This window comes from Salarias fasciatus, chromosome 8, assembly GCF_902148845.1.
Source record: "Salarias fasciatus chromosome 8, fSalaFa1.1, whole genome shotgun sequence".
NCBI lineage: Eukaryota > Metazoa > Chordata > Actinopteri > Blenniiformes > Blenniidae > Salarias > Salarias fasciatus.
The window spans coordinates 9,853,218-9,865,428 of record NC_043752.1 but is presented as its reverse complement, the minus strand read 5'-3'; positions in this window follow the sequence as shown (position 1 = coordinate 9,865,428).

The following is a 12,211-nucleotide window of genomic DNA, read 5'->3' as shown; positions in this document are numbered from 1 at the left end:
TTTTGGCATTTAGAAACAGAATTATATTAACAGTGTTTGGAACATTTATTTTACTTCCTGATGCACTTGATGAGTTTTACACAATTAGTTTTTTGCTCTCTCTACTTGTTTTAATATGCACCATGATAGGACAAATTATAAGACTTTGCGGATACAAAGACTGCAATTTATGGAGGAAGCTGCCAGTGTTATGCTATGTTTGTTTTTGTTGTGTGACTGAACAGTGGGTTCATTAGAAGTCAAGCTGGAGATAAATCTGTGACAACTGATTACTTTGATTGATTGATTGATTGATTGCTTATTAATAATCTCTTTATCGATTTTAAATTAACGATATTGACGAGAAACGTGAAAATCAGCAGTGAATCATTTCATGATTATGTCTTTTTGAAGAATATATTTTCTCAGATTGTGTATAAATCCATACAATGGATTCCATACAAAAACAGAATATTTTGGGTCTTTAATGTAGGATCTTGGTACCACTATTCTTTAAAACTCTATGTAGTGCTGTCACTACTATCACTACTACTTTTACTCTTACTCTTACTGCTGCTGCTACTACTACTATTCTGCTGATCATATTTGTGAAAAAGTCATCCATATCCTATTCACAGCAGCAGCATGAAAAGTAAAAATAGTGACGAAGTCTTTGTTCATGTTGATTAAATGTCCTTTTTATCATTTCAATAAGGTTAGTATAAGAAGTGTCAGCTTTTTATTTTGTATGATTGTACAAATTTTTCATCGAATGTAATCTGACTCCCTAATTTCAACAAAAGTTTGACCCATTTTATTTTTAAATTTCTTGCTTTTTTCTTGCTCTTCAAGTGGATCCAAATCGCTATCTTTTTCTTATGCTTTCCTTTATCACATTAACTTAAACCTTCTAGATATGTTCACATGAGGATACCGACCGCCTTTTTGTGCCGTGAAGTTCCACCATTCTCACCAACATGTAAAACCAGGAGCCTCGAAATAACAGCAACACTTTCTCAGGTGTGCTCCAAATTCCAGGAAGTGTCTTGTTTTTTTGTTTTTTGTTTTTTGCCATCTGCAAATTTTATTTTGCCAGCATCCATTCATGCAAAGCCTCGGACCTCCTGCTATGTCCTCTGCCTCTCTTTAAAGCCCCCCGGTTGGGAGCCACTGGCATACATAAAAAATTTTCTGATTTGCATGTTTTCATTTGAATACTGTTTTCTAACTTCACTGCAAAACCTTCATGTTCCCCTTATCTTATTTCAAGTTTAGTTGCACTCCATGTGCGTTTCTTACATCAGCTATAATCTCTCCAGAACCATGAAACAAGTTATTTAACATTTTTGTCACACCAGGAAATCATGTAGGAAGAAGAGTGTAACTGTTAAGCTGACGATGGTCTTTGCTAGAATGATGTTGCTGTTATGGAGTGACCTATTTGCAGCATCATCTCTTTGGAGATGGTGTCAACACAGCCTCAGCCAGGGGAAATGGCCGGATCTTATTTGGATTGGGAATCTGACTCGCTTCCTGAGCGTTGCCCTGCCTCCACACACACATTTCACTGTCGTCTCCAGAGGACAGCCCCGCAACGTGTCCTCCAGCCGTCCCAAAGACTTGCTCTTAGCCTCCACTCGGCGGCTCACGGTGACTAATTACACACACACACACACACAGGTGCATCTACACACACGCACACGCACACACTCCTCATTAGTGATCGCTCTAATAGTGCGCTCTCCCTGAATGCCCTCTGAGAATCTCTCTGATGGTTGGTAATTCTCTTTCGCTGTGCACGAGACCACCCCTCCCTCCTCCTCCCCGCCCCCTCTTGTGTGTGGGTGACAGCTAACCGGATTAATTTTCAATGGAATTGTTATCTGATATTCACACAGCCCACATCGGACCCCCAAAAAGAAGGAGATAAAGAGGAAGAGAATGTCGAAACAGGAACAGAATTACTGTGCTGAACTTAGTAACGCAGTTCCTCAGGGGATGAAGGGTACAGTTGGTGTACCTCGTGGAAAGGTGTTCTTGCTCAACTGCATCTCCTCCCATCTGCACAGACTGGCCAGCACTGTGAGAGCCATGTTCTTTGACTTCTGCAGTGCCTTCATGATGCAGACGGATTCCCCCCTCGTGTCTCGGATTGTTGACTAACTGACTGGCAGGCCGCAGTACGTGTACCTGCCGGACTGAACGTCAGGAAGAGTGATCACCAACACTGGGATCCCTCAGAGGACCGGTCCTTCTCTCCATCTCCTCCCCCTCTACACTGTTCAGCTCCAGCACCGAGATCTGTCATCTCCAGAAGTTTTCTGATGACTCCACAGCAGTTGGATGTGTCAGCGGATCCAACGACAACCAAGGAGCTGGTGGCTGTCCTGAGGAGGAACGGGATGTCCGACGCCTGTCTCAATCCAGGGGACCAGTATGGACATTGTGGAGGAGTATACGGTACATAGAAAATTAAGTAGATGAGCTTAAGAACATTGACACTCTTCACAAAAAGGCCAAAGCCGAAAAGGTGAAGGTGTTCTGAGTCTGTGGTGGACCACTGTTCTCTTTGCTGTTGCATGCTGGGGCAGCAGGCTGAGGGTGGATGAATAAACGCATCAGAAAGGGAAGGAGCCGATCCAAACTGAGGTCCATTGTGAACAATGTGTCTCACCCATCCATGATGTCCTGGTGAGCAGCAGGAGCGCCTTCAGTAACAGTCAAACCACCTAAGTGCACGGCTGAGCGCCAGGGGAGATTCTTCATTCCTGCACCCATAAGCCTCCATACATCCTCTTTTTCAAATAGTATTTGTTGTGTTGTTCTGTTAATTTGATTCATCTTTTCTTATGCCAGTCACAGCGTAGCCCTGTGTATATTAATATTGGAAATGGATGCTGATACTCCACAAGTCACAACTGCTTTTGAAAGTTTCACACAATCCTCATGCATGTGTCTCCATGTTGCACTGCACAACACTTACTGTAGATTTTATTATAGTTTTTCTTGAAATACTCCTGCTTGAATCAAGTATACAAAGTACACTTGCTGCTGTTTGTCCTTGTTGTGACCTCTCAAAGATTTTTCCGGCATGTTGTTTCAAGCACCTTGTGGAAAAACTTCTGTTTCTTTTGTGTGTCTTTGCCATTTGCCGTTATCTCTCTGCGTTCCCCATGCTGACTGTGACGATGAGATCAAGGCTTTACAGCCACCGTTGGCATTGCAGGTGCTATTATGTTACATGTTGAATTTAGGGCCTGTCAGGTGTTTCCTGAGTGGCTCAGAATAACAACTGCCATCAAAGCAGATTTAAAACCTTGAAACCCTTTAAAGCCAGGTTTTATGAGGTCGGTGCCAACAGTCAGGTGCATTGGAGCTAAAAGACACCAAAAAGCTACAGCGACATAGGTTGCTGGATTTTATTTATTTATTTTATTTATTTTTTGTAGGTCTAACTCCTTTTGTTGTGGTTGATCTGCAGCTCTGCGTTGGAGCACAGGGTCACTTAGTGCTCCTGAACATCAGGAGCTGCCAGAGCAGCCAATCAATACATCTGACATGTTTGATATTTTGGTGAGCCTCCGTGAGGCTCGCAGCGTTCTTCTTTCCATTACTTTGGTTAATGAATGACCGCCATTCTCGGCTCTCCCCCACAATAATAACAAACCATCAGCTCTTTACCCATACAAGATAAGCAGTCAGGCCCTGGCTTGTCTTAATGGATTTCTGGGACTTTTTACTGCAGTTCTGTTAAATGTTTTATGCACATCAACAGTGTTGTCCAAACAAACTGTAATCCCTTTGAATGGGATCAATGACTACCAGAGATGTTAAGATTATGACATTATTCAGAAAAGAATAGAAAATCTAATATATTTAAGGCCACTGCAGAGTGAAGTGACAGAATAAGCACAGCATGTCTCATTCCCAGTGTTGTAAACATTCGGTACAATCATGAGAGGAATGCAGCTCTCCCGCATTGCACACTTATTGTTCTCAATAAAACGCTCTGGTTCTCCCGCTTCATTTCATCCTGTTCCAATCGGTTAGCGGTGGGTCAATAGCGATGCATCGCAGAGAGGCAGAGGCCATTGTGTCCAGTGTAAGACAAGCAGGACTAATCATTGTACGAGGCAAGTCCGGGCCTGCCTGGACCCGAGGAGCGTCTGCTGGGTGTTACCACTTTGTCAAGCTGGTGTGATGGGCCATCGTGACTCAGCAGATCTGGATGTGAAGGACTGGAGAGCACGGAAAAGGTGAAATAATTAGTGGCGGTGTTGATCTGTGCAGTAGTGGAAAAAGTAGCTGCATTTTTGCTTGAGAAGTGGCGTCGGCGTCAAGAACAAACTGTGAGGGTTAATCTGCGAGGCCTGCAGATAGCACGCAAATTAAAAATCAGCAGGCTGTTACCAACATTGGCCTCAAGAAAAGTTGAATTTTTCTTAATAAAAAGCACAACATTAAAATGTAAGTTTTTTTTTACATTTAAAGGGATTTTCAGTCAAAATCAAAATAACATCACTTTGTCATAAGTGGCAAATATTCTGTCGAAACATAGATTTGTTATTTATATAGGGTTTATGTTATTTTCTCACTGGTATGGCTTCTAAGATTACATTTTTCTTTTTCTTTTGCCTGAAATAAAATGAGTTTAGGATCCCTGTTACAGAGCATCTTCTTCCAACTTTAACTTACCTCACTACTGCATCATAATGACACTAAAAAAGGGCTTTTTTTTTTTTTTTTACTTTTTCAGTAAATAGTAAAAAGTAGCAGCTTTTTGATGAGCTACCTCATGATTGTTATCAAGTGTCAGTTTTCAGTAATGTGCCCAGCACTGATTCTTAGGCCCTGTTTACATGACATTTTTCAAGTGAATACATTAAAGTTTTGTTCCTCCAAAATAGGTTACTGTATGATTTCTTCTCTTAGATTTGAGATGAATGCAAAGAGAAAAGAGGGAGCACTCATCCTCTCTGATCATATTTGTAATCTCCATTGATCAGTTTCGCTCCTTGAAATGTCTTGCCCGTCCAGAGCAACAACTCAGCGGCTCCACGTCTCGGATACAATTTGACAACCGATTCTGCATCTCATGAATATTTTCAAGAGGGAACAGTGCGCCACACGATGAGCTCGGGCCAAACACTATCATCAGCCTTATTGCTATAATCTTCACAACTCCACGTTAAAGTGCAATTTTCTCCCTGACTTTCTATTTCTGAAACTTGTTCCAAGAGGCCGACGGTGATGGGCTACAGTATTGATTGGTTTCTCTCCCTTTGTGAAGAAAAAAAGAAAAAAAAACATTTTTAAGCAGGAGCTTTAAAATTGATCTTGAACTTCTGTAATCAGCTAACCACCCTCTGATAGCTGAGAGGACCGACTCCAAAGTGGCGGAACACTCTAGAGAAGAACTTACAAGAGGAAAATACTTGTGCTTGGATGGTGAAACCAGTGGAAAATTCCACACACAAACATGCTCCTCCAATACATCACGGACGCCGCAACAGTTTCTGTCAATCCGTTTCAAAGGAGTGAGGTTAAATCAACAGCACACGCTTTCCCCTCATTGCTTATCTGTGGACATCTGTAAACTCCACTTTGGTTTGCTGTTTTACTTTACAGAAGAGGCAACACACACACACAAAGCTGCATGCACAAACACCTTGTCTCCCGTTTTATCTCAAACTCTGCGAAGTGTTTACTGTGGGTCACCTGCGTCAATAACGGCGGGATGCGGCTCTTCCTCTAGATAAGTCCCTCGTTCTTTGTTTCCTCATCTCCTCCCCTGCAGCAGTAAAGGACAGAACTCGTATCTTGCAAAAAAAAATGCCGACAAGCCCGGGTATATCGTGTGTCACTGGTTTTTTTGTGTAACTGCTGTGTGTGTATTTGATTTCAAAAGCATTGCCGGTGAACGTCCTCTGATGCCGCCCGGCCATCACCTTTCATTTCTGACAGGCTTGGCGGCATCGCCGGGGCAAGCTGGGGCTTGTACAGCCAGGCCTCCCAAGGTCTGAGGCATGCACACACACACACACACACACACACACACACACACACACACTTAGAGAGACACACATATTTATACGCACACCACAAACAAAGGCACACAACTTCTCCAATCAGATAGAGACCTTGCGAATGCCCCACAACTAAATTACTGATTTGGGAGAGAACACAGCTCTTCAATCACGCCGTGCCTTCTGCTTAGAGAGGCTGCAGCCGCATGCTAACCCGTCTGACCTCCAGCCAGCGTCAAGGAGAGTGGGGCAGCAGCTCCCCCCCCCACCCAAACCACACACACACTCACACATTCACTCTCTCTTTAATAATTTGGCAATCATCTGCACAAGACAGAGTCAGATCCGAAATTAATAGAGGCGGTCTGCAGCGGAGACTATTATTACGTTTTGCATCTAATTTCACTGAAGTTTTCCTTTCAATTAATTCAGCTTATTTTCGAGAATAATTTGCCAACCCTCAAATATATTTCTCTATTGCTAAAATACAGTTTTAAGGCATAAGTTAGGAAAATGATCACAAAAAATTAGCTCCCCTTCTATTCATATATATATATAATTCAATAGATGCACATTTTTTTTGCAATATCAGGAGGACAACTTTGAATATGAATACCCAGCAATTGTGTCAGGTTGTGATGGAGTTGCATCTACTAGTAGCAGTAATCAGATTGGGCAATGCATCTGAAACAACGTGGTGCTTTGTCAGGCAATATTTTCCAGAACGTACCCCCTGACGGGCCAGATTTGGCCCACTGACCGTATGTTTGACACAACTGCAAGCTAACATAAGATGACTCAACAAGTTCCCTCAATGCTCAGCGCGAAGCCTGTCGCCCACGGTTGTTTGAAAAGAGCCGCTCATTATTCTTTGTCAGTCTATCTGTCAAGGTAAAACCTGAACAATTTGTCCTTAACAGATCTGGACTGTTGGGTACATAAAACCCAAACCCCCTCCTTATTCTGCTTCACAAAACCCAGTACATAAACCCGACGGCTCTCCCGCCCTGCCTCGCTCCTTTACAACGAACAGACACAACAAGTGTGGTGCTGGCTGTTTACAGGGGGGCCTGCGGCGGCTCCTGCCAGCCTCTTTATGGTGCGGGGTGGGTTTCAGCAGTGAATGGGGCTCTGCCAGCAGCCAGCGGTGGTCGCGCTATACATGGGAGAGGGTCTCAGCAGGCAGCTATTGTCATGATAATCAGGGGTTTGAATGGGAGAGGATGGGCAGGACACACACATAAAACAGAGGAAAACATGAAGGGGGGGGGGGGGCGTTGGGTGGAACAAACAGCCGACCACCTTAGAGATGGCACACATGTGAGCGAGCAGAGAGGTCTGCTGCTCCCGTCACTTTGCTTAATTCTCTCCCATTGTCACCGTTACATGGCTGAACTTGACTCATTTTCGGTCCCATATTAGCATTTCTAAATCCGAGGTTCAGCCCTCCGCTGCTCCTCCAGGGAGCCAACAAAGAAAAGGCTCAGAATCTTTCAAAATGTCTTTAATCCTACACAGACCCAAGAGACACCGTCAGCTAAGATGGAAAAAAAAAAAGAATCCCTGTAGAACCAAAATATTAGCAGGATCTCAGTAAATCAGGCCGATGGTTTCATACTGAACTCAAACAGCAGCTTCTTTGGTTAAATCCTCCGCTTTGCTTCTTATCTCCCTCCATTGCTTGAGTCTTACCTCAACTGCCCACTAGAGAGCATCACTAAGACAAAATTAACATAAATTAACATGTCAATGCTGATCCTAAATTTTTATAACAGAAAAACACAAACTAATGAATGTGTTCTCAATATAGCTGAATATACAACAAAAAATAAACACACAAGGTGTTTTGTCCCTTAAAAGCAGTGTTTTTTTTTATATTGAGGTAAGGATTTGTATTGGAGCCATAATGAAGGCATTTGTCAGCTGCCTGTCTGAAGCAAAGAGGGCAGAAAAAGGGTTAAAAAGCACCCGGCTGCCTGATAATCCTCCGACTTTAAAAGCCCTCCAGAAAGACGTGACGTGTGTGAGGTAATCAGTAAAAGATTCAAGTGTGCCAGGAGCTGCGCGCACACACACACACACACACACACACACTTGCACACAAAGGCCGCCAGACTGACAAAAAGGGAGGGAAAAGGCCGAGCAGAAGAGGGAAAAGAAAGAATAAACACTCCTCCTCTCACTGTTTCTTTTCTCTCTTTTTCGCTCCTCTTCTCCTCCCACTCCCTGCTGAGTGGCTACAATGTGGAAGAAATTTTCACTAGAGCTCCCTCTCAATAAAGCAAACACACATTCAGACCCAAGAATGTCTGATATGACCTTTTCCTTCTTCTGTCTCCTCTGTGTTCCTCTCGTACTCTCCTGTTCCGCTTGTGTTGTCGGCTGCAGTCCAGCTGTTTAGACCGCAGAGAAACACCGAGGCACCGTTTCATCCCATCGAGGTGCAGGTCCCCAACCTTCCTCCACCTCACTCTGAAATGGCACCAAGAAAAAGACGATAACTTGAGCAGATTATGCGAGCTTGATCCAGTCCACATGTAGCTTTGAAGATGGTTTATCTGATCATTAATACACCGCTCTGAATGCAGATGGGCCTCAAATTATTCTAATTTATACTTTTGTCATCCACGTCTCCATAACCAAACTGTGTTTCTGTTTACTTAATATTTTTGCCCTGCAATCTTTTTGAAACAGCAACAAAATTGGAAGGTGATCTATCATTTCGAGAACTTCAATTACAACTGACAGGTGTTATGTTGTTATTCTGTCAGATTGACAGACGCCATTAAGTCTGTGCAACAGAGCTTTCTGATATGAAGGCAGCATGAATTCATCCCAAAGCATCAAGATTAAATAATTTCCGGACTTTGCTGTCCTTCACCACTTGCAAGCTAAGAAAAGGTAGATATAAAACGCAGCTGTGATGTTCGAGTATTTCAACGAGGTGCTTATGGATTTCTCATTTTGACGATCTCGCAGTGGGCCGAGCCTTATTTGTTGGCCTAATTTATGCTCCACATGCAAAGAATACGTCAACGATATGTGTTGCCACCAACGACCTATATAGAACCTCTGCATAGCGTGACACACACCTCCACTAATTTCTAAATATGCGGTGAGGGGAAGTACACAGACCACAAGAGCTGTGATTGGCTCAGTGTACTACGCCATGGGGCATGCCGAGAAACTCCACGTGTGATCCAGATGATTGTGTCGTGAATGTGCACTTTACTTATTGGAGAAGTGCTGTTTAATTCAAGAGTGAGCAGCACACTCTGCTCACTATGAGGACAGTTTCATGTGTTGTCGACCGATGTTCCCCCCACTCCACTCAAACGATGAAGTACTTGCTCAGTTCTGGGGCAGTCAAACCAAAATGTGACCCTCATGTGTAGAGTCGACACAAGACACATCTTCTGATTCCTCAATGGGAATGCCTCCGACTATAATCTGGGTGGTCTTCACAAACAGGAGCAATGTTTGTTTTTATTTTGCATATAGAGCGAGGAAACGAGGTCCTCTCCTCGAGCAGTCGCTCCGGTCACGTGTGGCGATGCTTCCTGGTGCCAGGTGTGAACACCGCCTGTCTGCAGCTCCAGTTCCTCCCCCACTAAACACACTCAGACCAATCAGTCTCTGGCCAACGATCTTCAATTGCCCTCCGTGTCATAGCATCAAGCACTCAGAATTTGGCATTTAGATGTTTAATTGACTGTCACTGATAATGGGATTGTGTTCATTCAACCAGGCTGCTACGAGGGGCAGCACCAATCCAATGAAACTGTCAGCCGCAGGTTGGGAGTGAAGGGTAGCGATGGAAAAAATGACCCTATTTCCTGCTGTGATGTGTAATTCGTAATTGGGATTTAAGTAGGAAATTTAATGCAAACACGTGCAAGTTTCAAAGGATTTTCCAGCTGTTTGGTCTTTAACAAAACCCACGCTGGTATTATTAACACAGGATACTGGGTTAAATTGAAAATTAGGGTTTCCTTCAAACATTTCCATCCTTCTTCCACACAGCTCCATCCAACATAGCCTCATGGTGACGGTAAATAACACATACTGAGCATTATTAAAGATCAAAGTCAGTTTAAAGGACTGATTGCTGGCCATGTTGCGTTCAATGAAGCTGTTTTTGAGCTGTGAAAAACCTTTTTACTAGTGACATTTCCAACAGAGATGCTTTGTTTTTGGTTCATGGTTAGCAGAAACATCTGATAGTATCTACCATGAACTGCAGTCGAAAGTATGGCTCTTGGTACTTGAGCTGCACACATTCTTCTGATGTTGATTACTTTTTTTCTCAAAAATGGTAAATTAATTCTGCTGCACATGGCACGATTTGATGGGCAATAACAACAATGGTGGCATCCAGAGTGGCAGGACTGTCAGTCCATGTTCTACTGGTACTTGGTAGATTCATCACTGAGAGTCGCCTGGAATCGTAATCCAACTCTTGTCAGAGGAATGTCCACGTACTCGCCTCTGTGCGGATGCGTGCGTGGCTTCATTACGAAAACAAGACAACAGCACCAGCGTTTTCAAAACTTTACAAATAAAGCAAAACTTTTCAGAAGCAAAAACTATGCTTTTTCTCTTGAAATGTAATTAAATGGGGCCTTAAAGTCTCAAGATATTCTTTGATTAATCAGCTCAGCAGACCTCGACACCTTATTACAGTGGGACAGAGATTTTAAGATCTAGCTTTGAGATCTGTGTCACAGATTTTTTTAAATGTCTTTTGCCTCTGATCTCAGCAAACCGTCTTTGTTTGAGAAGTGTTGGACCTTCGTCTTTCAATGCATGTGCTCACACACACTCACACAAAGGCACACACTCAGCTCAGTGCCCACTCCAGTTCACAGGTAGTTGCCCTCTTCCCCGCAGCCTCCCAGAGGAACATAGATGTTAACTGGTATTGTTGGGGGGCTGAGCTCTGGGTGGTTTTTAATAGCTCATGATTACTCTGGAGAGGGGAGGCCATAATTACAACCACAAATGATTTCACGCCCCTCACCCCCATGCGATGCGCTCTGAACCTAATCACAGGGAAGCACGGAGGGGGTGTCGCACAGGAGCCGCAGCTTTGACAAAGGAGGTTTCCCCTTTGTTTGCTGACAGGATACGGAGAAAATGAAACGTGCTACATTTTGCCAAGTGAGTGTGCTGCAGCAGTGAATACAGAGAGAGAGTTCCTCCATGTCTGCTGATCACAGAATAGGTCTGGAGTTTGCCTGTGTTAGCACATATCTAATTCTAATTTGGCAAAGTTTGAGTTCTCGACAGTCAAGTTAGATTTGCAAATCAGGTTAGGCTTCAACCATGAGTGAGAGGGACCTGGGCATAAGTCATAGAAACTCAACAAGTTTACGGTGGAAGAGCAAAAATGGAGAAAATGAATTCATGTAAAATCTTATTTGATGCACTTGATGACTTCAGATCAGCAACAGGAATCTGATTGTTTTCACCTGAGCATCCCTTCTTTTAACTTCTTGAAAAAAGAAAAGGAACAGGTGCACATCAGCAAGTTTACATCATTTTCTGAGAGTTAATCTTTTGGGAAAAATCAGAATGATGAGGTACACTGCGATACCATAATACTAACAAGACAATTGAAAGCCAGCTATACTCAGTCCCATGTCTGTTTCAAATGCACAGCCAACCATCTCCTTTTGCCCCAATTTATTCCACTCAGGATCAAGGGGCTCCAGAGCCGATTACAGCTGGCTGTGGGGGGAGGCGGGGTACATCCGGGAGAAGTCACCAGTCCATCACAGGGCAAACACAGAGAGACACACAATCACACGCCCACATTCACACTTTTAGGCAATTTAGAGCCATAAATCAGCCTTAAATGTGTGTCTGTAGCGACTGTGGGGAAAAGCAGGAGTACCTGGAGAAAACCCCAACACAAGTACAGGCAGAATGTTGTAATAACTGGATCCGAAGTGACGTCACATTTTCAAATGGAAAATGGCAATCTACTTGTCTATTGATCATATTTCATTCATCTGATTGCTTTAAATGTTGTGCTAATACTATCTGGTTAATTAGTTGAGGAGAACAGGAGATGCGACCATGTAATATGATTTTCTGTGTTTCATTGTTGGGGGATTTTCGCACCCCAGTTTGAACTTCGGAGGGTCCTGAATCCTCAATCCCCCCAACTAGTGATAGCTTTGACAAAATATGTAGTAATGGGT